This window comes from Castor canadensis, chromosome 18 (genome assembly GCF_047511655.1).
Source record: "Castor canadensis chromosome 18, mCasCan1.hap1v2, whole genome shotgun sequence".
Taxonomy (NCBI): Eukaryota; Metazoa; Chordata; class Mammalia; order Rodentia; family Castoridae; genus Castor; species Castor canadensis.
This window is the reverse complement of record NC_133403.1, coordinates 33,726,625-33,754,440: the sequence shown is the minus strand read 5'-3', so window position 1 is coordinate 33,754,440 and position 27,816 is coordinate 33,726,625. Positions and strand designations below refer to the sequence as shown.

The window sequence follows — 27,816 nt, the reverse complement described above, 5'->3', positions numbered from 1 at the left end:
AGGAACAAGGTTCATACGTGGGACCAGGGTGAGGGAAAGCATGCAGCCAAGTTGTGGGATGCTGACAGAGGGTGACTGACAGCTGTGGCCTTCACCCCTTAGTAGCTGGGTGAATTTGAACAAGCTGTTTAAGCCTCATTTTCTCATCTGCAAAGTGAGTACAATAACAGGGGTGAGGGACAACATGCCCTACCTTAGTTACTCAGCTCTCACCCACCTTCCCTTCTTCCATCCTTATAACAACCAGTTATGAGCTTCAAAATTAATGTCCCATTCCACAGAGGAGGACACTGAGGCACAGGAAGGTGAGTTGCCTTGTCAAATCCACCCACTTGGAAAGTGGAAGGGCTGGAATTGGAATCCAAGTGACTCTAGAGTCTGTTTTTTTTTTTTTTTGAATTCAGGGTCTCCTGTTTGCTAGGCAGGTGCTCTACCACTTGAGCCACATCCCAGTCCTTTGGTTTTTAGTTTGTTTTTCAGATAGGGTGTTGTGCTTACTTTGCCCAGGATGGCCTCAGACCAAGATCCTTCTATCTCTTCCTCCCAATTATCTGGGACCACAGGTGTGCACCACCATGCTTGGGCGTGAGGTGGATAATAATAATAATAATAATAATGATAAGGCTGCCTCTTCTGGAGCTTCTTGTTAAGCAATGCTTTCTTCCCCTTTAATCGTTGTTTTAACTCCTTGGTTAAGCGACTGACCCTGAAGGTCACCTAGCTGGTATGCAAGAACTCTGTTCACCTCAGGAGGGAGCCTACTTTTTTTTTTATGGGGGGTGGTGTTAGTCCTCACAATTGCTTGCACATTTGCTTCATGCAGGGAATTGTTTAAAAGAAAAATGATGACACCAGGGGCTGGGGGTGGGGCTTTGTGGTAGAGCTTATCTAGCATGCATATGGCCCTGGGTTCAATCCCTAGCACCATAAAAACAAAATGAAAGAAGAAAAACCTATACTAGGCCTCACATCAGAGTTTCTGATTCCATCACTCTGGGGGTGAGGGCCCCGCAGGGAGAGTTTTGAAAGCACTCTGGTGACTCCAGCCTGCAAGCAGAGTTGAGAACCTCGTAAAGAGAGGTCTTACATCCTCTCCAGGGATCATTCTCAACCTTGGCTGCTCAGCAGAATCATCTGGGAGCTTCTGGATTCTGAGTGTGTTAGTTTGAGAGAGGGGATTCAGCATAAACTTTACTCCAAAGCCACATAACGCCTTTTGGACCTTACCAGGTATCAGACAGTGCGGTAAAGTATAGATTTCTGGAGTGATGCGTTCATTCTGGTTTTGTAGGGATTTTCTACTCCAAGAATGCCCTCAGGTCAGATGCAGGTAGACCAGTGTGGTGGGTCACCCTGTTGAATTCTTCCCTAAACCTGTGCTTTTTTTCCTTTTTTCTGGCAGTCCTGGGGTTTGAATTTAGGGCCTATTGCTTGCTATGCAGGCACACTACCACTTGAGCCATTCCTCCAGTCCTGTTTTTGGGTTGGGTATTTTGGAGATAGTGTCTCTGGAACTATTTGCCCAGGTTGGCTTTGAACCAGGAACCTCCTGATCTCTGCCTCCTGAGTAATTAGGATTACAGGCATGAGCCACTGGCATCCAGATAAATGTATGCTTTTTATTGAGCGCATTCACTTATTTTGCAGTGAACATCTGAGGAAAGTTCTCTTGTGAAACCCATGTTGCAAATGGAGAAAGTGAGGCACAGAGTGTATTGGTCACCAGTGACTGAGGTTTATAAGGTATTTCCATGACCATGATTTCACTTCCTCTCAGAGCAACCTGTAACATTAGGAGGAACTTGACCTTGGTCCTCATTTTGTGGACAGTGAGGGTGGGGTTCAAGGTCGTTAATGATGTTCCCATGGTCTGTGGCCACTGTCCTAGATGGGGAATTTGCTCTTCTGACTCCCAGTCATTGTGTGGCATCTATTAGGTTATGGAGGAGGACAGAAAATGTCCCCTTGAAGAGGTTTGAGGTGCATCGGCTTTGACGTGCTTTGCATCCGTCCCCAGAACTTGGGCCTCTCAGCATTGCTTCCTGCAGAAGCCAAGAGCTTCGCTGTGGGCTTTTTCTCCAGACGGTTGTGCTGCTCCAGGGTTACAAAGGCCAAGATGATCACCGACACAAGGATGCTGTTCATTTAGAGCACCTGCCCTGGGGTCCCCAAGGCCTGCACCATCAGAGGACATACACTCAGCACTGCCAGACTCTAAAACAGCCTCTTTCCCTCGGAGGGAGAGACCTGGACAGGGCCAATCAGGTTGGGGAAAATGTCATCCAAGGTACAGAGTCATGGGGTCTTGCAGAACAGGCTTGTACAAGTGATTCTTGTAGCAGAATTTGATTTTTTTTGTGGGGGGGAAGGGAGGTGTGGGAAGAGAAATGTGAGATATGGGTGGCCTGGTTTCTCCAGTTTTAATTAAAAAAAATTTTTTTTTTTTTAGCTTTAAAAGAGTAACCATCTGGGAGCTCTCCGGAGAGGAGGAGGGACCTGGCTGTCCAGGAGCAGTTGGGGAAGCTTTGCATATTTGAAATATCAGTGCAGGGATTCTCAGAGTGCATGAGCAGATTTTAGGAGGTGCAAAGATATTTCTAAAACATGTTCTTTGTTAGGCTGGGGATGTAGCTCAGTGGTAGGGCATTTGCCTAGCATGGATGAGGACCCCTCTTCCACCCCCAGCACTGGAAAAAAAGGTTCATTGTAAAGGAGTTATATTAAACAAAAAGCCACGTTGTAACTATGTGCTAACTGGAAGGACAGGGGCTTTGGTCTGTTTTGTCCCTTACTGTCCTCTGGCTCCTTGGACAGTACCTGGTACACAGTGGGTGTCCAGTAAATAAACGAATGAGTCTCCCAGCACATGTGTGGTTTTACAGAAAATGAATCTGGAAGTCAGGCTTATGAGATAGGTAGGATTCAGTGAGGAAGATGTAAGTGAGATTTTGGGGTAGTGAAGAGAGGCTGGCGCAGTAGGGAGTGTCTTGGGGGAGTGCCTGCTGCAGCCTTTCTGCCTCACTTTCATCAACAGATTAGACATTCCTAATCCAAAAAATACAATTTTTTTCCAGTGCTCAGCTTAAACCCAGGACCTTGTACATGCTAAACAAATCTCTTAACCATCAGCTATATTGTCAGCCCTTTGAGTTTTGAGATGGGGTCTCGCTATGGAGCCCAGGCTAGTCTCAAACTCATAACCCTCCTGCCTCTGCCTCCTAAGTGCTGGGATTACAGGTATGACCCACTCTGCCTGGAAAAAAAATCTGAAAAGATTTGAATGTTAACCTGATGTCACAAGTGGAAAATTCCACACTTTACCTCATGTGACAAGTTGCTGTCAAAATTCTGGCTCACTGAGACTATTGCACAAAATCATCTCCAGGCTCTCGTTATAAGTCATATATAAAACATGAATGAAATTTGTGTTTCGACTTGGGTCCCACCTTCCCCAAGATACCTCATGTAAATATTCCAAAATCTGAAACACTTCTGGGCTCAAGCATTTTGAATAAGGGATACTCAATTAGTATTAGCTAATTAGATCCTTGTAACAAACCTTTTTTCCACTTTACAGGTGAGAAAACTGAGGCCCAGAGCAGTGAAATAATTTTCCCAAGGACACGCTGTCAGCCTGACTGACTGTTTCCCAGAGTCCACAAGGCTGCAGAATCTGAGACCTCTGTGTGAGTCTGTGGTAGGTGGAGTGTGGGTCCCCACCTGCCCAAGGCCCACTGTCATTCCAGCTTGAGTGGTGAGGGCTTGCCTGGCATCTTTTCTGCTCTCTGGCCCTCGGGAGTCCACTCAGCACAACCCCCCCTGCTCCCGTTTTAACCCAGCGCTGTTTTCATAAGTTTCCATTTTTAGCTCCCTGGACTGGAACGCAGTGTTCAATGCACTGGAAACCTCAGTGTCGGTTTGATTATACCAGAGGCGTGTGTGTGGGCTCTCGCTCTCTCCTTTCCATGTCTAATAATAGCCCTCTGGATTTGCTTTGCCCTCTCCTTCCAAGGCCCTCAAAGCATTCATATGCCATGTCCCATTTAAGCTCCCAGTACCCCAGGGAGGCTGCTGGCTGCTGCCTATGATGTGAAAGGCCTTCTAGAACTATTCAGTACTCTTTAAACTTGAAGGGTTATTATCATCTCTGTCTTAAATGTGAGAGAAACTGAGTCACGGGAGAGTACAGGACATGCTAATGGGGGCTGGTGTTTAATGAATGCCCACCATGTGCAACTTCTCTTGCCAACCCCGGAAGGTGTATCCGTGGATTGTCCTTTTTTGTGGATTGAGGAAAAAAAGGTTCAGAGAAGCCAAGTGACTGGGTCAAGGTTACATTGCTTGTAAGCGATTGACCGTAGATTTGACCCTGGTTTCGCTTCTAAGGCCTTTAGTTTTTCTTTTATGTAATTAAGTGGGGTGCTGTAGAAATAAAGGCACAGTCAGAGCTTCACTTTCTTGGTTCATAGACCAAGCCAGTCCCCTGTCCTTGTCCTTGAGAGTTTTACCTGGGAAAATTATTTCTCATTAGTCATTGGCATCTCTCACCCTCTAGAAATACTGAAAATAAGAACATATTGTTTGCTTTTCCTCCCTTCCCTGTCATTCATTCATTCATTCGTTCATCGGCATTTACTACTCCTGTTCTGTGCTAGATACTGTCAGCATGAATGAATGGGGTTGAGATAATCTCCCTCTGAAATTCTTTTCTCCAGGCCCCTGATTTCAGCTAAAGCCTCTGTGTGTGATCTGGAGTAAGTGACTTTACTCCTCTGAGCCCCAGTGTCCTTATCTGTTGAAAGGGGATAACGATGGTTTCTAGAGATGGAGGTATGTGGGGAGCAAAAGTATTTGAGAGTCCAAGAATGGGTCAACATCTGAGGCAGACTTGAAGATCAGACACAAATGGATCTAGGTGCTTATGTGATGTACCACCTGGTCTCTCTCCATACTCCTCTAAGCTCTGATTTCATTCATGTCCTGATGGCAAGATGGTTCCTTGCAGCTCAAGAATCAGATACCCATGAACCCAATGGAATGGGATCTTCTTTCTCTCCATAGCTACAGCAAAATCCATGGGCTTGAGTCCTATTGGACCAACTTGGGTCATGTGCTTATCCTTGAACTAATCACCAAGGTCATGGATAGACAAATAAATTGATTGACCAAGTCTGGAGTCATTAGCTTTAAACAAACCACAGGAGCTAGGAGTGGGAGAAGGCAGGTTTTCCAGAGGAAAATCTAGATCCTGTTACTAGAAACAGAATGGACACTGGACAGGTGTGTTAGACTGGCTTCTTCCAGAGCCAGACTAGGGATGAAGATTTGTGCACAAATAATTTATTGATTAAGATATGCTTATGGGAGAAACTGGTAAAGGAGTGAGGCAAGCAAGATAAAGAAAAGATGTGATTTGTGGTGAGGTTTTAGTCTTGGTCTAATCTTGTGGGGGAAGTTCTGGAATGTAAATCACACCTCACAGTGCAGCCCGCCTCCAGCCAAGAGAACTGGGTGTTTGTACCCATGAACCGGTCATGGAAAACGGGCTTCCCTGGGTTTGTACATTCCTAGGGACTTCTGAGTTTCCAAATGAGGTATGTAGCTCTAACAGCTGAAGAACAACATTCCGAGTATGGTCACATGTGTAAAGCAGAAGCTTAGCCATGGTAAGAGGGATCCAGGGACACTGGCTGTGGCACCAGTAAAGCCCACCCGAGCAGGGAAAATTGCAGCCATCCGGAACAGAAGGAGATGCAGGAGGAAAGAAGAGGAGGTGAGGGAATGGGAAAGAATGGAAACCAGTGAAGAGCTGGGTAAATGAGATGATCTCAAATCCTGATCAGGGTTGAGGAGCAAAAACCAAGAAGCAGGGTGCAATGCTGCTCCCTCCTCTAATCCCTCCTTCACATTGCTGTGGACAATATCCATCATCATGGTGCCGCTTACAGACTGTGTGCTGAGACTTCACTGCGCAGACACAAATGAGGGGTGATTCAACAAAGCACAGGTAGCAGGGAAGCCAGAGGTGCTGCTCAGCTCCGGCTGGATGGGTGAAGTTGGCAAGAGGTCCGTGGGTCCCAGAGGAGCCCTGGGACCTGCCCATACCAAGGCTGACCCCGTAGCTGCTGGAAGTGTAGGGGTTTAGAAGTCTCTTGGGCTCACTTGGCCTCCTACCCACCTCTTACCTCCAGTGGCTTCTCCATCTATCAAGGATCTACCAACTTTGTGCATCAGTTTTCATCTGACTCTGTCTTTCCCAAACCATCTGAGATTAGAGCTTCATAAAGGGTGTTGAGCGGCAGCTGCAAGAGGAAAGCAAGTGGACGCAGCAGGCCACGTCTGCACCTGCATCCTTAGGGACATGGCGGCTTACTCTGCTAAGTATTTTGAGGGTAGTGAGGTGGATCAGGCCGGAGATGATCAAATAACAAGAGCCCCTGTTATGCGCCAGGCTGTGTGTGCTATGTGTTCCACAAACATCTGCTCATGGCATCACATCCAGTAGTCATAGGAATTGGTATTTTGGGGGTCTTGGTCACAAGTCACAGAAACCCAAGCCAAACTACCTTGAAGGAGAAAAGACTTGCTGGCTCATAGCATGGCAAGTCCAGGAAAACTAGGTATAGTTGGATCCAAGCGTTTATTTCACGTCAGTTACATCACATCTTTTTCCATCTTTCTCATTGGCTTCGTTCTCAAGCAGCTTCTCTGTTACCTTCATTCAGCCCTCGCTGGCCAGTTGTAGGGCTGCTAGTGACCAACTCAGCAAACTCAATGGGAGGAGAGGTTCATACTGTATCTGCATCTCCAGCTTAGATCCTACCTTGATCTCTGAACCAGTCACCGAGTACAGGCAGGTGTGGAATGCTCTGATTGGCCAAGCCTTGGTCATGTGCCTTCCTCTGGAGCTGGGGATGGAGTTGATATCATCTGAAACACAGAGTCTGAGAATGGGGAGCAAAGATTCCCCAGAGGGAAAAATCTCCAAGAGGAGTTCAGGTCCTGGGAAGGATAAATAAAGCGTGAGAAGTCCATTAGGAGTTTATGTATTATTATTATTCACATATGGGTGAAAAACAGAGGTTTGGATAGAGTTAATAATTTTCTCAAGACCGCACATCTGGTAAGTGGCAGGGTGGTTACTGGAAACTGATAGAGTTTGATTCAAGTTCACTCTGGGCTACCACCCCAGGTTGCTGCTTTGATGAGGGAGCATGTTCTTAGAGTCTCTGAAGTGATGGGGTATTTCCATGTATTGGAAACGAGCCCTGGGTCAGGAGTGAAGGCATGGCTGCTACTTCCAAGCTGCAAGTTGTTAGGAATGGGATTTTGGGCATACTTAACTGGGCTTGGGAGCTCAGTTTCCACATCTACACATAGGGCAGAGTGTCATCACTTCTGTCTGCTTCAGAGGGTAGCAAATTGGAAGTGAAAACACCTCTACCCCTGATATTACTTCTGCTTAGCATGACTTTTCCTGTGGATTGAATTGAGTATCCCTGTTCCGTGATATCGCAATGATATGAGGCTGTTTTCTCTTGCAGGCATGCCTAGATTTCATTCATTCACTCACTCATTCATTCATTGTTTCAGTAAAGATTTTGAATACTTTCTGTATGGTAGACATTGTGCAATGTATTTCTGGATATGTGTGATGCTGGCCATTGTAGATATTGAGTAGATTTTCTTTAAACTGAACCTTTTGATCATTCTCCCAATTCAAAGGTGAGTGATAGTCTCAAGATGCTTGTGCCTTCCATGAAGGCTGCTTTTACCCAAACCACTAGGTTTGTTATCTCAGCCTTCACGGTACAACTGAAAAAAAATCACAATGTGGGAGAATGATGGAGGGGGTGAATTTAACTCTGATATATTGTAAGAACTTTTGTAAATGACACAACAAACCACCAGTACAACAATAATATGATAGTAAAAAAACCAAAGTCATTGAAGGAGAAATAAAAGATAAGAGCAGGAAAGACAATCACAATATGGTATGTTTAAAATCCCAGGAATGAAAGAGGAGGAAAAAGTCATCAATAAAAGAATGTTTGGGCTTGAAGGGGATCTCACTGACAGGCTTCCAGTGGAGCTTGGTGGTTTGACCAGCTCTGAGGACAGAGTTGCTGGGATCCCCTGTAGGTCCCAGGTCTCTTGCTGTGAATATCCCTCAGCCAGGATCCAGGGCTCCTTTGAAGGTTGTGCCGAAAAGCTGCATGTTCTTGCATCAATATTTTCTTGACTCCAGTAAGCCCAAGTCCAGGACTTGATATCTTCTGTGCTATTGTGGCTGTGTGTGGACAGCAGGCAAAACACAGATTTGGGAGTCAGAGATCATGTGTTTGAATCTTGGCACTGCCTCTTTCTCACCATGTAACCTCACACAAGTGCTTTGCTCTCTGTGGGACTTAGTTTCTCCAGCTGTAAGAAAACTGTTAGGTCGACGCTGATGGGAAGGCCAAATTGGAGCCAAATAATAAAGCAAGCAGGCTTTAAGCAGGCTTTATTGAGAGCGCGCTCTCAGGCGAGGTTCACCGTCCCCTCCGGCGGAGAAGTCGCGCCGGAGAAATGGCAGCCCAGTTTTTATATCCTGGGTGAAGTCAAGAGCTTAAGGTATTATGGGGCATCGGGATAGGTCGAGGTTTGGTGGGGAGGAACTCGGGGTAATATGGGTCAGGACCCATTGCCTGCCAGCAAGAGTTGCCATGGTAATCATGAAGGGAAGGAGGGGATGGAGTGGAAAGTGAACAGAGAGTCCCTGATCACCATGGGGTGGCTGCCCACCGGCCAAACAAAAACAACATGAAAATGACAAAGATTTATTGAGTGCTTACAACGGGCAAGATGTCCTGCTATGTTCTTTCCCTGTATCAACTTTATGGACTCTGTACTAATATCAGCCCCATATTACAGATGAGACAATTAAGGCACAACAAACAACCATCCAAAGTCACAAATCATGAAGTTACATTGCCTGAGCCCAAGTGGAGAACTGGACAAATGAGCTCCACACACCCTCTTCTTCCTCCTGCCCAATAGAAAAGGTAGTGGGCTTGTTTTATGATTGCATATTACTTGGTTTTAATGCCAATGTTCTTATTTTTAGTAGATATTTTGAAGAATTGCAAGATGTTCAAGATGTGAGGTGATCTGATGTTTTTCCTACTAACATTCATACCTTTTTTCTCTAGTTGTGAAACCTGAGTATTCCTTGGTCAACCACTGACCCCACTCTCAGTCCTTAAAGTTCTGAATGGGCTGACCCTCCCTGCCCCAGATAGAGATAGGAGATAGGATGTGACTCAGGTCAGAGCAATCAGAACAGTCCATCTCTCCTACTCTCAGTGATTGGTCAAGAAGTGAGCACGTGATAGAAGTGTGGCCAAATCATTTGAAACTATGGGGAAGGAGAGCTGCTTTTGCAGGAGAAAAGCAGCTCCCCTTCTAAGCTGATAAGACTGATAGACTATAAGCTGATAGACTATAAACCCTGAGTTGCTGGGGCCATCTTGTCACCACATTTGGAAAACTTGTCTAAGATTGGAGGGAAATCTATGTTAAAGATCACACACCTGAGATGCAGAGAGGGTCAGAATCCTGATAGAATGGATTGAGTTTCTGGATCCAGCCAGAAACTAGTTCTATGATAGTTCATCCTGTTCTATGAGCCAATAAACTAATTTTCTTACTTCAGTCAGTTTGAGATGGATTTTCTGTCATTTTCAGTGAGATTGGAGGAAAGCACTCAGGAAGAAGGAGGACACCCAGATGAAGAGTCATGAGAAACGAATCAGGAAGTTTTGTCTGATGCTAAATCATAGAGGGTCTCATGACGAGTGGCAGAGTTTGGGCTTCTGCTATTGGCTGGGGTCTTTTGTCTTCCTCTTCACACTTCCTCCTCACAAATTGAAAAGCCCTTATGAAGGTGAATGTGTCAGTTTTAGCAGCCAATCTTCTGCTAAGTCAAGAGGTAGTACAGTCAAGTGGTTAAGTGCCTGGGCTTTGGGAGGGGGGCAATGGTTTTGCTTAGATTTCAGCCCAAACTCTACCATGTCTATATAAACCATTGTTCATTATTCACTTAACTAATATTTGTTGACTGTCTACTGTATGCCAAGTGTAGGTCTTGCCAATTGAGGATAGCATTACGAACAAAATGGACAAAATTCTTCCCATCTTGGTGACATAAACTGAACAAATAATGAAAGACAGGTCTTGAAGACATGTTCAGTGAGAGTCTGATGGGCCCTGACGAGGTGGTTGGTGATGGCTTAGGGAAAAGTGAGGGAATATTCCTGGAAGCTGGAGGAAATGGGACTCTTGCTCTGTAGTGGTGGGAAGTTTAACACCAGCATTGTCTGCATAGTGTGGAAGACAGAATAAATACACCGAGTTGACGGATTTCACTTAAGGGGATTTCTAGGAAGAATGTTGAATGTACCAACGTGTTCCTTATAGATTTATATGGGAAGATCAAAGATAAAGATAACTGAATTAAAAAAAAGAATGCTTTAATTTTCAAGAAAAACCTGGAGAAAATAAAAAGGAACTAGAGCTGGTTGGGTTTATAGATGGCAAAGAACTCTCAAGTTAAGAAGGGCTCAGGTTAAAAACCAAATCCTGAGTGGGATTGTAAAATCCTTTTTTGAGACCACAGAAAGATTAGGGTACCTTCTGAATGGGCAAATAGGCCTTTGGGATCTTAGTGTATGTCCTGTAAATCCTCTCCCTTAAACAATAGAGCATCTAAGGGAGCAAGGTAAGGAAAAATTTATCTTGAGATAATTACGGCTGTGATTTTATATAGCATGAACCCCAATATGATTAACAGGAAACTCACGAAGTTTTAGGGATAATCGTACTAATGGAAGCACCACCAGTTTAGAGTTAAGTCGGACAGAGACAATATAAAGAAGAGGCAAGTGATAGCTTAAACTAGTACAGGGAAGAAATGGGCTAAAAATGACTTGTCTGCCAATACCTCCCATTTCCAATGGAAAAGGGAGGATTTAGAAGGTGGAGCCAAGAGCCCAGGTAGAGAGCCAACAACTGTGCAGGACTGAGCCCTAATCAAGACCCTGGCAAGCAACATAGCCGATTTGGGTTTTAGAGTTGCAGTGGGTCATGAGTGTCCACTTCCTTCCTTTTTTTTTTTTTTTTTTGGTGTGTGTGTGGGAAGGGCCTGCTATGTAGTCCACGATGGCTTTAAACTCATTATGTAGCCCAGGTTGCCCTTGAGCTTGCAATCCTCCTACTTCAGTCTCCTAAGTGCTAGGGTTACAGGTGTGCACAATCATGATTACCCCATTTTATTCTTTTTAAGATGCCTATAGCAGTATGCCTGTCTCACTGTTGCAGATTGGGTGTGTCAGTCTTTTGAGTTCACAGGTCTTCAGATCAGGAGAAACTGTACTCATGGTGTTTACTTGCAGAATTTCAGTTAAGGAGTCTGAGTTGAACATGATTTAGACAACAGAATCCTGGAGTGGAGCTGGATGTTGTGATAGCATCAAGAGATCTTTGAGGGTGCTTGGGAAGGGTATATGTTGCCTGTGGGATGAATGTGTAGATGATAGGAGTTTAAAAACATGCAGTCGTACACATTTCCTATAGCCAAGAGGTGAAGTCTGTTTCTCTTGTCCTTCAATCTGAGTGTATCTTTGTGACCATCTTAACAAATAGAATGCAGTAGAGGTGACACTGTGTGACTTAAGGCTAGGTTAGAACCAAAAGGTAATGTGGCCTCTGTCAGTTTCTCTTGGGATGCATTCTCAGAATTTTCAGCCACCATATAAGAAATGTGCTGCTCTGAAAGGACTATGAAGAGAGACTGCAAAGAGAGATCACATGGAGAAGAAGAGTTGTTCAAAGAGCCCCAGGTGTTCCAGGCCTCAGTTGTCTAAGTCTTCCCAGAGCAAGTACTGGGCATATGAACAAAAAAGTCTTTGAGATGATGAAGCTCTGGTCACAAGGACTGCAACGGCATGAGAGACTCTAGGCAGAAGCTTCCTGGCTGAGCCTACAGAGCACAATGGTTGCTGTTGTTTTAAACCACTGTTTGAGGGAGGTCTGCTATGCAGCAGTAGAAAACCAGATCATGTTATCAAGTGCATTAGTGCTGCAGCATTTCCTGAGAGAGGGCCCCACTATGGACTCCAAGGTTTGCACGCAAGCCTCTGACAATACATTCTGCAGGTTGTAATATTGGTACTTTCTTATTCTTACCATAAAATGTCAAAGGAGGGTCCTCAGGCAAAAGCCAGTGACATAGGGTTAGGTGGGGAGTTAGGAAACCCAATGGTTGAGAATGATGACTTTGATGTTGATTTAAAAAAATCACATCCTGGCCCACTGACATAAACAGAAGGAGTCATGACATACAGCCGGGTCTTGTGGGTCCACAGCCCCCATAACCCACAGAAAATGAAAAACTCCAGTCTAACTATCAGTTAAAACTCTCCCTCCTGATGTGTGGGAGGAATTAATGATGTATAACCAGGCACCAGAAGTTAATGACACATAATTCAGTTTCCTAGGAATGACCACCCACTACGTCACAGATCCGAGTGAAAGCTTGTTGTCTTGGGGCCCTCAGGGTAGCCCCTCGTTCTTGATCGTACCCTCTCTCCCCGCATTGAGAGTATACTTTTGCTTTGCTTTACCTCAATAAACCCATTCCAGCTTAAATCTCCTCTGTGTTTGAATTCTTTCTCTGATGAGACCAAGAACTTTCTGTCCCCAACAAGGTGACCTGAGTCCAGTAATACCAGGGCCCATGGGCCTTGCTTGGTGGTCATGATACAAATTGTTACATTGCAATATTGAAAGCCACTAAGATCACAAGGAAAACCAACCAAGTTTTCCCATTACATCACAAAGGTGTCCCCTGCATCACAATTGCCATCAGGTCCCCATGACGGTGAGACACCATTGATTCTGAGTCCCACCTCCATCACTGTAACACATTGTCGACTTGGAATGATGCTATCAGCCATTAAAATGGGGATAATCGTGTCTATTTGTGTTGTGGTGCAAGTGCTCAGTACAGCCACAGGCCCATGACAGGCTCTCAGTATGCAGTGACTTCCTGCTCAGAAGCATATTATTACCGGGATTGCAGAAGGAAGTGAATGCAGACTAGTGAGTCAGGCTAGTGAGAAGTGCCAGAGTGGAGAGGAGGCCCGAGGAAATGGCTCTCCTAATGCAGTGCCAGGACCTTGTGAGAAGCAGTGCGTCAGAAATGTCTTGGTTACTCGACTGAAAAAATCAAATTAAACTTTGCATCCGGGAGTGGGGCTGCTCCAGCCAGGAAACAATGTCAGTTTCACTGAGAAAGGCTGCTGGATGTCCTCAGCCCCTGGAAAGCCAGCAGCTGTTGGTAAGGACTGTTGTTTCCTGGGGCTGGTTGCTTTCTGGGACATGGTGTTGGAACACCTCAGGTGGTCCCATGTGATAACAGCTGTCCCTTGCTCTATCTCTGGGTGAAGTCTTGTTCTTCTAGAGCAGAGGCCTGGTCTGTCCCAGCTCTTCTGTGCTCTTCAGAGAAAGCCAGGAAGGGGTAGGGAATGTCATAGTCACAAGAAAGCAGCAAACAAGGACTATGATTTAAGAAATGTCCCCAACCCCAAAATTTGTAGCTGCAGAGTGCTTCAATCAAATGATATCTTACTATAAACTTTAACATAGAAAGCAGATCTTTAAAGGAACTCCTTGGTACAACCATTTTGAATAGCAATCTGGTAATACCTACCAAACTGAAAAAGACATGGGCACTGTCTATAGAGGAAAATTCCTCTTGTTGGTCTGTCCCAGAGAGCTGCTTCTCAGACTTGAGATATGAGGATCTGGGGAATCTGAAGTCTGGGATGGAGCCCGAGACTCTGCAGCTCCCATGGGATGTGACAGCTGGTCCTCTGACCCCACTTTGTGCAGTGAGGCCCTAGAGAACTGTTTTCTAAAGGTTTTCTTTTCCTTTCTTTTAAATTTTGGCTGTGACTGGTAGTAAGAAATATGTTGCATATTGCAATCCAGTATATATACTTAACTATAATTGAAACAAAAGTTTTATGAGGCAATACTTACTATATGACACACTCTAATAGTTTATCTTCTGTTTTGCACAGAAAAAAACAGCAGTGCTGACTACAAACCCACCAGAATGATTTCATTTTTTTTTTCACCAGTGGTTCTCGAGCAACAAACACTTGAGAAACAGAGCCCTAGAGATATGCTCCTACAATGCAGACCTGGAGACAGGAAGTTTCACTGATGCATGGTTTGTAATAACAAAAAAATTGGAAAAAACAAAACAGAACCAATAACCTGAAATGCCTACCCACAGAAGAGCGTATCAATAGATCCGTGATTACGTGCACAGTCGAACAGTGAAAAGGAATGCATTTGAACTGCACGAATCAGCATGTCTCTCTAAAACAATGTTAAGTCAAAATACAAGCTGCCAAAGGAGATGTGTTGCGTTTGGAAACAGGCAAAGGAATTGGATTTGTTCCTTAGGAATTCATATCTAGGTAGTAAAGATATAAAAGCACTTAAGGGAGTGATAATACCCAGATGAGGGGAGTATTTGCCTGCTGGGGGTGAGTGGAATGGAAGGCAGAGACCTTCAGGCTCATTAGTATATATAAACCTCATTTCCCAAGATGGGTGATGAGTTCACAGTGCTCATTACATTAATCCCCACCCTTTTCTTTTGTAGGCTTGAGGCATTTCATAATAATTACAATTAGAAAAAGAGAAAGAAAAACAAAGGAAGTTCTTGGGCTGAAATTTGTAGGGAGTTATAATAATAGCTTCCTAGAACTGCTATAACAAAGTACTGAAAACTTGGTGGTTAACGCATGTGAATTTATCCTTCCCCAATGCTGAAGCCCAGGAGTGTGAAATCAAGTGGTCAGTGGGGTTGGTTCTCTGGAGGCTCTGAAGGAGAATTGGTCTATGCCTCTCTTCTAGCCTCTGACAACTGCTGTCAACTCTGGGTGAGAGGCCCTGAAATTCTACATCTGCCTCCATCTTCATGTGGTCTTGTCTTTGTGTCTCCAGTCATCCTCTCTTTTCAATGGAAAAGGACAGTAGTCACTGCATTTAAGGCTCACCCTAACTCAAGCATGAGCTCATCTGGAAATCCTTAATTACATCCTTAGTGACCTCATTTCCAAATACATTTACATTTGCAGGTCTTGGGGGTTAGGACTTAGACTTGTCTTTGGGGGACAAAAGTCAGCCCGCTGTAGAGGTAAAAAACTCTGCCCATCAATCCTTTCTCTCGATGTTATTATGATTCACTGCTCACTGCAGCTTTTCTCACTCTCTGCACTACAACCACGTTGCATTGGCTAATTCATTATCATAGGGGACTTTCCTGTGCCCTGAAAGAAAGAGGTTTAGTAGTCTCCCTGGCCTCCACCCAGTAGATGCAGTTTGCATCCTCCATCAACATCAGTACCAAAAATGTCTCCAGATTTTGCCAGATCTCTCCTAAGTAAGGTCTTAAGGTCAAATATAGGACCTCCAGTTAAATATAAGTTTCAGATAAACTAACTTTTAGTGTATTGCAAATACTACATGGGACATGCTTATATTAAAAAATATGCATTGATCAATTGGAGGACATCATGGTAAGTGAAGTGAGCCAGGCTCAGAAAGACAAAGGCTGCCATGGTTTCTCTCATATGTGGAAGATAGATCCACAAATAAACATATACACAAAAACAAGCATGATCATACACAAACTCATATGTAGGTCATGTTTGCAATACTGGAACGACTCTATGGCACTCAGGGAAGGAGGGAAAGGAAAAGAGAATGACAGAGCATCAACAATATCGTAAAACATCACATCTGTGAAGGTAGAGGATATAGGATATGTTTTGAAAACTGTTGAAAAATGGGGAGTGGAAGTAAATGGGTCAGGGAGAGCAATGGAAGGCGTTGAACTGACTAAAGTGTACTCACAGCGGGGACACATTGAGACACCCCTGTGAACATTGACTTAGATATTAATAATGAAAGACAGGACTATAAAATAGGTACAGCATGTGGGTGGGTGCTACTTGTGGAAGGGGGAAGGATGAAAGAAGACAATTAAGGTGAGGGAATATGGTTGATGGTCTTCATATACTTACACGAAATAGAACAAAGAAACCACTTGCAATAGCTTTAGGTGGGGCGAGGATAAGATCAAGGAGGAGAGACAGTGGGAGTGAGCTAACCAATGTACAATATAAGCCTATTGGGAATTGTCACAATGAATCCCCCTTGTACAACAAATATATCCTAATAGAAAATTAATGAAAAAATATGCACTGTTTATACTGGTCATCCTGTTATTGCTGTTTTGCCAAGTATGGCTGCCCTACCTAGGGGGCAAAGTCACTCCTGGTTTAGAACCACAGGTGGAGAATGATCATTACAAATTCATACTGATCATTACAAGTACTCATTCTGTGCCCCTCACTATGATTGCTTGATTGCATTCGCACCTTGCAACGAACCTGACAAATAGGTGCTATAATTATTACCTCTATCCAGTCAGTACAGGGGTTAGGTATTTTTTTTAAACGCAGATTCATGTTTTTATAACTACTGTGAGTTGAGTTAGAGGAGTGACTTGGCAAATTGTGAATGCTTTTATGTGCTCAGGAGACAATGGCACTGACGTGAAGACCATTGGGGTGAGTGGTACTGTGTTAGAATGAGAAGTGCAAAAGGAGGATGGCTAGAAGGGAAGGCAGGAGGGTGGAGGAGGAGCTGTTGGTTCAAGAAGAGCTGTTTGGGATGACCGTGGGGTGTGGATCATTTATTAAGCAGAGAATTGTGAGTTGTGCTGAGAAGACCTGGGCTGGAATGTTGGTGTGGCCTTGGGTGGATATTATAGTGACAACAATATCTGACTCTTAGTGTATGCATTTGGTGTGTACTGGGTTCTGAACTGTACTGTATTATCTCATCTAATTCTCAGATGATGCTCTGAGGGTGGGTCACTTTACAAATGAGGATGCTGAGGCTTAAGAGAAGTTAATTAACTTGCCCCATATTGCAGGACAGCTTCCAGGTGGTCTTGAACCACCCCCTTTTCTACTCTTGTAGTTTTCAAGAATAACTGCAGAATGTGTTAGGAGGTAACAATCTTGAGAAAGGGTTGGACCAGTGTTTCGTCCAGTCCACCCAAGAAATAGAATCTCCCTCTGAGCTTTATCACAGTGTGTCATGTAGCCCCAGGGTCTAAAACTCAGCCCAGGCTGCATCCTGAGGTCCTTTAGCTGTGCACTTGGTATGTATCAGGTGCTGTTGTAACCCCTACACATGCAGCTGTGACTAAGACGCAATTCCTATCCTTAGAGTCTAACATTTCCTTACCAAGCCTGGAGCCCATCTTAGGCCCTGAAGAAATGCCTGTTGAATGAATGAATGGATGCATGAATGAATGCAAAGAGCGAATGGATGTATCCCCTGCCTGTCCAAACCAGGTGTAGAGTTTGCTATGAGCATTTACAAGGCTGGCCCTGGGATAATGGATGAGCATTGTCTTCCAATGAGGGGGATTTCATCCATCTGAAGGATGGGGATAATAATATATTCCTTGCAAAGCTGTAGGGTGGCTTCATTAACCAATATTTATGAAGTGCCTTGGAGCCACAGATGAAAAGCTAGCTACACATGCCTTGTGCTGTGGTATTAATAATTTAATACCATACCCCAACCAGGGCTTTCAGATATGCTGCTTGAAACAGGAAGAAGTAGCACCTAGGTTTGAGATCACTGAGCCTCATATAAAGATCATCTACTTCTTGATGAGAGCAAAAACAAGCTGTTTCCTCTCTGCTGGACTGCTCCATCTTCCTCACACTCAGGTGAGCTGCCTTGTTTTGGGAACATCTGCAGCTGAGGCAGAAAATTCCTCTCAGTGTATCTATCGTTTAAGGCAGGTATTTCAACTGAACTCTTCCTGGGGAATCATTCAGGCCTAGGAACCATCAGAAAGGCCATGAGATCATTTGCATAATTAGATGCCAATTTGCATATGATTTGCATCACCTATCTTGGTCTGTACAGTCGTATATTACCTGATTTCCAAAAGCTGTGCCATTTCTGTTTATATAATCATAGAAGTGGCAAAGATCTCCAGGCATCAAGGGACTCATTCCCCCAGAGCCATTTTAGAGCTGGGGGAAGGGACATTTGTCAGTGTTTACAAATGTCACTTAGCTTAATCCACTGGTTCCCGAGTTTCTCTGCATGTTGGAATCATCCAGCGAGCTGAAAATCTTGGTGCTCTGTCCCCACTCCCAGGGATTATGGGACTGGTCTGGAGGGGTGGGTGGCCTTAGCATCAGGTTTACAATCTCCCCAGTGATTTTAAGGTGTGGCAAATATTGAGATTGAAATGATTTATTTAGTCTTCACAAGAAACCCATGTAGTAGCATTCTCCACCCCATATGGATGAGCAAATGGAGGTATGGAAGTGCATAAGCAGCCTAAGGTCCCCTTACTAGCAAGAGATCACATGCAGGGCAGAAGGCAGTGCTCGGGTTAGGATTAGATTGTGTTGAGATTTGAATGTGGATTCAAACCTCCCTTTTATGCAAAATCCAGTCTGGGTGATTCCTGAGAATCCCATCTTTGTCTTCTCCAGGGCTAATCTGGTTTTAGTATCTTGGTGGGCTCTTTGTGATCATCTAGAAAATATGAAGGGATGGTGTGGAGCAATTAGGGCCAAGGATCAGACTTTCCAGGCAATAATGGAGCAAGACTTTTGGACTTGGTGGTCACTTCTCTCTCCCTCAAATATTTATTGTGCTCTGCTCCAGAGACACAAGAGAGACAAGGGCAGTTTGGGGGCATCCATCACTCACTAGTCAGTACCCTCCAAAGCTTGAATTAACCTACAGAACTTGGGGTTTGGTTTTTTGCTCCCTGTAAAATGAATGGAAGTGAATAGTTGCAGCACCAAAGGGAAGAATGGTGACTTTTTTTTTGCAAGTTCTTTTTTCTTCGTATCTGGGAGGCAGCATGAGGAAGGGAATTCCATTGTATTTCTCCAGCCTAACGTGCTCCTGAATAATGATGTTTGGAAGCCATACCTATAATACACATCTGTCCAGTTCTTTTTCAGCTCCTGCTAGGTGCCTGCCTGGCACTTATGTAGGGGATGGGAGATGCATTAAAAAGTGGCACAGCCCCTTTACCTACAGAGACCCAAATGTTACATCTGGAGGACCAGCATTGGTGGCAGAGGGGACAGCAAGTGTAGGGCCTGAGTTGGGACTGAGTAAGGGTCAGATCACAGAAGCCTTGGAGCCAGGATCAGGCACTGGAATGCTCTTCTGACTGAGAGAGAAAGCCTTTGGATGGGTGATTGTTCACTAATTAATATTATTACTGTACATTAATTGTACTAAGGGGTTTTTCAATGTGATAGTTCCATGCATGTGTATAATGTACTTTGATGATATTCACCCTCTTTATTACTCTTTCTTGTCCTCCCCCCCTTTTTAAAATTTTAATGGGTTTCGTTATTCTGTTTTCACAATAGATGTAAAATATCTTGATCATATTTATTCCTTCGTCACCATACCCTTTAGAGCCATTTTAGAGCTGGGGAAGGGACATTTGTCAGCATTTACAAATGTCACTTTGCTTAATCCAAACCAGTGAACCCACTTCACTGGTTCCCCTTGCATGTTTTCTCTCGTATGTGAAATCTATTCCTAAAAAAAAAATGGATGGATGGTTCCAAGTACACAAGAACAAGATTCACCTTAATGCTTTCAATCACTGTGGCTGCTGCTGGGAGAACTGACTGGAAGGTCAGGTGTGGGAGCTGAGAGCTGAGTCAGGAGGTATTGAAACAATGCAAGCAAGAGATGACGATGGTTTGATGATGATGAAGGCAGCTGTAGAGGTGGTTAGAAGGGGTTGCATTTGACATCTGTCTGGAAAGGAGAGCCTACAGGACTTGCCTGTTAATGTGAGGAAAAGAGAATGAATGAAGGGATTAGCTCCTATGATGGGAAAGTCCAGGAAGAAGCATCTGTATTCAACTAAATTTAAACACCTCTCCTTTTGCATTTCCTTTAGCATCTTCACAGTGGTGTATTAAAGGTTCTGAGATGTCCTGCAATAATGATACCTGGTTAACACAGCACTTCACGAACTTATCTGATCAAGTCATTTTTTATCTGTCTTTGCTCCACAAAATATGTGGTAAGGTTCTGCAGACTTTTCTTGAATAATGCTCAGTGATAGTATGTTAGAATTGCGTGCGTGCATGTGTATGTGTGTGTGTGTGCAAGAAGTCTGTAGAACTTGAAGCTGTGCAGTTTTCCAAATTCTGATAGCCATGCTTTTCCTCTTTCCACCTCCAAGTCTGTCCCCAGAATACAAGACACCCTTGTATTCTGTTTACCTAGAGTTCCTGCCTCCAGCCCATCTCAAGCACATCTCCACACTGAGTGAGACAGAGCTTATAGGACAACCTGACTGCCTCTACCTTGCCTAAAGCCTTCAATGGCTCCCCATTGCCTTCAGGATAAATTCCAAATACTTCTCAGGCCTTTACCATATGCTTCGCAATATGCCTTCTGTCTATCCTCTCATCTACCCTCCCACCTTATGTTCTAGCTAAACTGAGCTTTTAAAGCTTCTTATGTTCTCTCTCTCTCTCCCCCTTCTGAACTTTTTATAATGCTCTTCCCGCTACCTAGAATATTATCCAGCCTCCTTTTACTCCAGTTTTAGATATTATCTTAAAAAACACCCCTCTTGGGGAAATCTTCTGACTTCTCATGCTTGAGTTAGACATTCTTACTTGCCTTCATGGTCTCTCTGGCTTCCACAGCATGTATCACAGACATTTCTGTCTGTCTTTCCTGCTAAAGGTTGAGTTCCCTTAAGGATGGCTAATGTCCTGACTCCCGTTATAACTCCCCAGGGCATAATGCCAGGCACAGAGTGGTCAGTGCACAGTAAGTCAGCGTTGGGTGGATGAACAAATGAGTGAATGGAACTCTCAGGATCCTTAGTGAATGTAAGCCGCTGACAGTTGTCCATTCTTCTTAGGACTGGATGCCAACATCTTGATCCGAAAATCTTAAAATTGTTAGAGCCAGAAGGAGGCTTGGAGTGTCCTTGAATCCTCTCTGTCTTTAGGTTGAGTCCTATGTAGAGTCCATCAATAGTTCAGTGGTCTCCTTTTAGAGATGGAGGAGGGGCTGGAGGTCACAGGAAATGACTAAGACATTGATTCAGTTCAGCAAAGCTTTGCTGGGAATTCAGAGATGGCTAGGGTATCCTTTCTGTCCTGAGGATTAGGTAGCCAGGGAGTTAGACTCACACACATTTAGGGAAGCAAGTGCTGAAAAGAAGATTTTGTAGGATGTGATGGGAGAATGGAAGACGGAACAATTAACATGGGCCAGAGCCAGGGGTTTGCAGAAGCTCTGGGAGAAGGGTTAGCTTGGACTGTTGGGGGTGACCAGGATTTCCAGGTAAGAGTCCAAGGAAGAGCAGGTGGAGTGAGAATGCTGAGAGGATGGAGAGGAGGGTGTTGGTGGCACATGTGAGGACGAGAGAGTCATATGCCGACATAGTCCACACAGGGTTGGGACTAGGGCTATATTAGTTAGGATGCTTTGATCTGCAAGTAAGAGAAAGAGAAAGCCCTTCCAGAAATGGCTCACACATCAAGGAAAGGTTATGGTGCATCACAGGAATTCTGGAGTGAGGTAGTTGTAGAGTGGCTAATTAAGTAACTCCTGGATTTTGCCAGGAACTCAAGGTTCCCTCCCCCCATTTCTACACTGCCATTCTACTGAATGAATGGAGGCTCTGTCCTCTCCTGTTGGTTTTTCTTTTTTTAATCAGTAGGGAAATATTTTCCAGAGTCTCCATCCGCTTTCTTCTCCCCAGTCCCATTGGGCAGGATTGTATCCCACAAGTAACACTAAGCTGTACCCACCATGATTGCCTGAGACCAGTCAGGATTCATGCAGCATCCAGGGCTGGGGAGGGCATGTGATCACATAATGCTGAGGATGTGAAGAGAGTCAGGGTTCTGTGGACAAGAGACAGGACAGGCAGGTACTTGGGGCCACCACGGACACCTGGATCACCCACACTTCATCCACAGCTCCAGCCCAACACTGCACCCCTCTCCATATCTCTCCTGCCTTCTCAGCTCCCCTCCCTGAATCTGTCAAGTTCCAGCATTAAATGTGAAGACAACAGCCTTACAAAGACTTGATTGGTGGAACCGGAGGTGTGGCTCAAGTGGTTAAAGTCTAGCTTTGCAAGTCTGGATCCCTGAGTTCAAATCCCAGTCCCACCGATTAAAAAAAAAAAGACTAATTAGTATAAGGTCAGTTACTTTGTAGATATTTATATAAAGAGGGATAATTATTTATATAGGTGGTATTTCATATTTTAAATGCAGTTATATAGTTATAATGCTCATATTTAAAATATGTTAAAGATATGTTATATATGCATATATAAAATATATGTCAAGCATATGTTTTACATAAACCACATGAAAATTAATCTATCTCCTAGAAGTTTTGTTTCTCTGAATCTCTGTTGCTCTAGAAGGATTTTCACTGAGTAATGACAGCAACTGTAACACCAACCATAACACTTACCGAGTGCTTGTTAGGTGTCAGGCCTGTGCAAAGGACTTTACACATATGTAAAGAATTACTTTCCAGTAATTCTACTAGTCAAGACACTTGTCCCTATTTCCCAGCTGGGAGCACAAGTGTAGAGACAGTAAGTCACTTGCCTGACATCCCAGAACTAGAGAATGGCAGAGCTGGCGTGATAGCCTGGGTTTGTGTGACCCCAGAGCTTGGTCCTGAAAATGAATCCCAGCCACACTTACTACTGGGACTCTGTCTTAGGGACACTCTGGTGTGGACCCTGGGGCACCCTCAGCTGCAGAGGGAAAGAGGACAGCACGGTTGCTATGGAAACAGGATGCATCTCGAAGGACACGATGTCTTCCAGGTTTACATCAAGGGTGGTGTTTCCATTGACTGTTAAAGAGCCTTTGTGCCTGGCGTCCTGCTGGAAGGCATCAGCTCTCAGATGTGCCTGCATTTGAAAGAAGAGTTAACATCCCCATTCCAAGGAAAGGTAAGTTGCGATGGCTTGGACCATGCATGCTGCCTGTCTGCAGTCCTCTTTGTCAGCCTGTGGTGTGCATTGTGCAGGGTGTGAGCCAGGCTGGTGCAGGAGGCTCTGATGTTCAAGTTCAAGGGAGTCTCCTCTGGACCAGTGTGCATTAAGTGTGGTATGTGGACCCCCGGCTGTGCTCAGGATGATTCTGGGATAACTTTGAACAGAAAATATAGTTGAATCATCTTCTTTGTATGCTTACTCAGCTGCTGGCAATTGGGAGAAAGTATTCGTTTAGTGCTAGTATATCTCTAACACTTGTCAGTCTATCACTGAGCAAGAAAAAATGTCAGCATGAGAATCTTCAGTGGACAACATGTCGATAGAGAATTCAGTACATTTACTGAATGGTATTTGCTGCAATAAATATATTTTATTTTTGCAGTTGACTTTTTTTTTTTTTGAGAAAGGTTTTGCTATGTAGCCTAGGTTGGCCTAGAACTTGCTTTTTAGCACAGGCTGGCCTGGTACTCATGATCCTCCTGCCTTACCCTCCTGGTGCTGGGATTACAGGCATGAGCCTCTGTGCCCAGCTTGCAGCTAACTTCTAATAATGGCAAGGAATGGTGGCTTTCCTCTCATATGTTATAAATTATAGTTTTGCCAAGTAAGAAGATGCAACTCAATTTAAAGAAATACATAAATAGTGTAAGTTGTTTGGTATTAATTGATATATGCTGTATATGTAGAATATAACATGGTTTTCAAAGACTTAGTATGCAGTTAAATGCCCTGCCATTGAGCTATACCCTCAAGAATGAAACTTGAATAAAAACTTAGTAAGAGTAAAATATCCCATTTGTTATAGCATGTTGATATTGTATTTGAGATATACTTGGTTAAATGAAATACATTACTAAAATTAATTTAGTTCTTTCTTTTTTTGGCAGTACTGAGATTTGAACTCAGGGCCTTGAGCTTGCTAGGTGGGTGCTGTCATGCCTCAGCCCCCTTTGCTTTAGGTGTTTTTCTAATTGAGTCTTGTGTTTATATCTGGGCCAGTCTGGACCTCGATTCTCCTATTTATGCTTCCCATATAGCTGGGATGACAGCACCACCATACCCACTTCCTCCTAACTGGCCTCAAACTGTGACCCTCCCAATCTCTGCCTCCCAAGAAGCTAGGATTATGGGCATGAGCCACCAGCACCCAGCTCTTTTTACTTCTTTAATGTGGGCAGTAGAAAGTGTAAAATTACAGAAGTGTCTCGTATTCCTTTTCTGTTGGATAACGCCAATAGCTAGACCGTGTGAGCCCCAGGAGGGCAGAGATCTGGGCTTCCTGCTTCCTGCTTGTTCCTTTGTTGTCTGGTGCAACACCTGCCATGTAGCAAGAGCAAGTCTTTATGAAGCCAGATTGGCAAATCAGTAATGCACAGGTTTATGGGTTTCTTCAACAACTGGTTCTGTATCCAACCATCATTACGACTTCTGGGGTTTCACTAATACTACCTGCAAATCTTTGGGAACTTTCTCTTTTCTTTGAAAGTGTCTCAGATAATGACTTAATTTAGGTTTAACAAGCCAGTGATTACAGGTCAATTAATTGCCACTTTATGATTTAAAACCTATTTATTCAGATTAATAGCCATTAAATGGCTTTTCTTTAAACCACACCTCTTTTTGGTTAATATTGTTTAAAATATTTTCGGTTATTTAAAGCCTCATTTGTATCCAATCACACTTAAACCCTTTGAAGTTAAAATAATTTGCTTTTTAAAAATCCGTGGTCACTTGCAAACTAATTTATTATGGAAGAATAAACATACACAATCCTCCAAGGAGCGCCCCAAAAATACATTTAAGGGTTCTATAGACAATACAAGGCATTGAGAAAGTAGACAGATGAAGTTGACTGCACATGGAGCTCATATTTAAGTGCTATTATATTTTTAATAACGGCTTTATTGAGATATAATTCACATACCATAAAATTTGCCCTTTAAAGTATGCAATTCAGTGGTTTTTAGTATATTCATAGATTTGTATGACTGTTGTCATTATATGATTCCAGAACATTTCTGTTGCTTCCCCCCAAAGGAACCCCATACCTATTAGCAGTCCATCCACATTCTCCCCTCTGCACAGGTGCTAGCACTAATCCACTTTCCGTTCCTATTACATTTTCCTATGCTGGGCACTTTATATAAATGGGGCTCTACAATACATGTCCTTTTGTGACTGGCTTCTTTCACTTACCATACTGCTTGTTGTAACATAATGGATGAGGACTTCGTTTCTTTTAATGACCAAATAATATTCCACTGTGTGGATAGACCACCTCTTGTCTAGCTGTTCATCAGCTGATGCACATGTGGGTTGTTGAAAAGTAATACTCTGAAGATTACCTAGCCTAGGACAGAAATTCCACGTGCCGGGTAGGTATCCTAATACTGATTGAGTACTTCCTACGTACCAGGTGTTCTAAATTCTTTGTATGTCTATCCCACTTACTGCTTACACACACTCTGTGAGAGAGGTGTCACTGTCAACCCCAGGAAATTAAGTAGCCTAGCTCAGGACAAGTAGCTAGCAAGCTTTTCCAACCCAGGAAGTCTGACTCCAAAGCCTGCATTTTATTTTTTTATTTAAAAATTATATAAAGCTGAGTTTGAGGGAGGAGTGGAGAATATACAATTCTATAAATGTTAACACATATGTAAATTTGGATAGCTACCATCGCAATCAGAAAAAACTGCTCCATGATCCCAAGACACTCTGTGTTTCCCATCCCTAATTCCCATCTTGAAGGTTTTTGTTTTTTTGAGATTTTCATATAACTACAATTGTGCAATATGTAACTTGAGATTGATATATTTCACTCAGAATACTGCCTTTGAGATTCATTCAACTTCTTGGATGTAAGAGTAGTTTGTTCCATTTTCATTGCTGAGTAGCATTCGCTTACGTGGAGGTACAAGTTTGCTTATCCATCCACTTTTTAAAAAAGAAACATTTTAAATGTATTTTTTGGTGGTACTGTAGTTTGAACTCAGGGCCTCACTCTTGCTAGGCAGGTGCACTTGAGCCAGTCTGCCACTCCCTAAATGCAACATTTCCGTGGAGGAGTAACAGTCAACCACCACATGCATGAGTTGTATGTGTACAAAGCAATGAGTCGTCATAGCACACACACACCTCCAATTAAGAACCAGACTTTGCCAGTGCTGTCGGTGTTCAGTGCTACTCCCTTCCCGCTAACCAACCTTCCTTCCTCCCTCCCTCCTTCCCTCCCTCCCTCTTTTTATTATTGTTGTACTGGGGGTACATTGTGACATTTACAAACGTTCTTTCAGTGTGTCATAGTTGAAGTCGCCCCTCCACCATTCTGCTTTATGCCCTTCCCCCATTCCTGGAATAGGAACAGCTCTCTTATTTCCATTTACATATGAGTATTTCCACCATATTCACTCTCCTGCCCTCTTTCCTTGTATTTTCCCTCCTCCTACTGGTTCCAGCCCCCAAACAGTGGACACCTTTTCTTGCTCCCAAATGGTATACATATTCCTTTTGAGTGGCCTGTTCAAGCTTTTTGCCATTTATAAAAGGAGTTGTCTGCCTTTTGTCATTAATTTGCATATTTGAATGTAAACATTCCAACTCTGAAACATTTGTTGCGTGTATGGTGGACATCTGCCCCCGTCCTGCGGTTTACCCTTCGTTTCTGTTTGATGAGTCATTTTTATTGTGGTGAAATACAGCGAACACACAGTACATTGTTTTAGTTGTTTTACAGTGCACATGTACAGTTACAGCATTGGCACAGGCATCACAATCCACTCCCAAACGTCTTCATTACCCCAAGGAGAGACTCTGGATCCATTAAGCAGTCTCTCCCTGTTCCTCTCTTCCCCTTAGCTGCTGGTATCCACTCACCTGATGGCCATCTATGGATTTGTCTATTCCAGACAGTTCACATAAATGGAATCCTACAATATGTGGCCTTTTTTGATTGACTTCTTTCACTTAGCATCATGGTTTCAGGCTTTACTGTGTTGTAGCAGGTGTCAGACCTGCATCCTTGTTCTCAGGAGTCATTAGAAGATTGCAAATCGAAAGTATAGTGTGACACCACTTTACACCCATGAGGATGGCAATGATAGTAATAATAATAATAATAGCAATAATAATAAAATAACAAGCGATGGTGATGGTGTGGAGGAATCACAATGTTCATGCATTAATAGTGGGGATATAAAATGGTAAAGCCACTGTGGAAGAGTGTGGCAGGCAGTTTCTCTATTGATGACTTTGATGAACAGAAGTTCTTCACTTTAATGAATTTATCAATTCATTAATTGATAAAGTGATTATCAATTCACTTTCGTCGAATTTATCAATCATTGTACTTGGTTTTCAGCGACTCTTATGTCCTGTTGGAAAAAAATTCTTTGCCTAGTCCGGGTTTACTTTTCAGAATTTTTTTCTTGCAGTATTGAGGAAAAACGAAGTGGAGGGGCATTTCTCGGGGGAGGAGGTGGCGTGACACTGTGATCCTTGGGAATAGGAGGAACCTGTGACAGCTTCTCTCTGAACGTAATCATTAAAGGAAAAAACAGCTGTACTGCATCTTGCCCACTTCTGCAGCTGAGGCTGTGCCAACTCAATCTTGCAAATTATTGGGC

General features: G+C 43.6%; 1 long non-coding RNA gene across 1 annotated transcript in view; it reads left to right on the top strand.

Annotated features, from left to right (window-relative positions):
• The first annotated feature begins 1,568 nt into the window (after positions 1-1,568).
• LOC141418875 (uncharacterized) overlaps positions 1,569-27,816 on the top strand; it is a 35,172-nt gene continuing 8,924 nt past the window's right edge. The window contains exons 1-3 of the long non-coding RNA XR_012443537.1: positions 1,569-2,583; positions 3,578-3,686; positions 23,021-23,149. This is a non-coding gene — a long non-coding RNA (uncharacterized lncRNA). The remainder of the gene's footprint in view (positions 2,584-3,577; positions 3,687-23,020; positions 23,150-27,816) is intronic.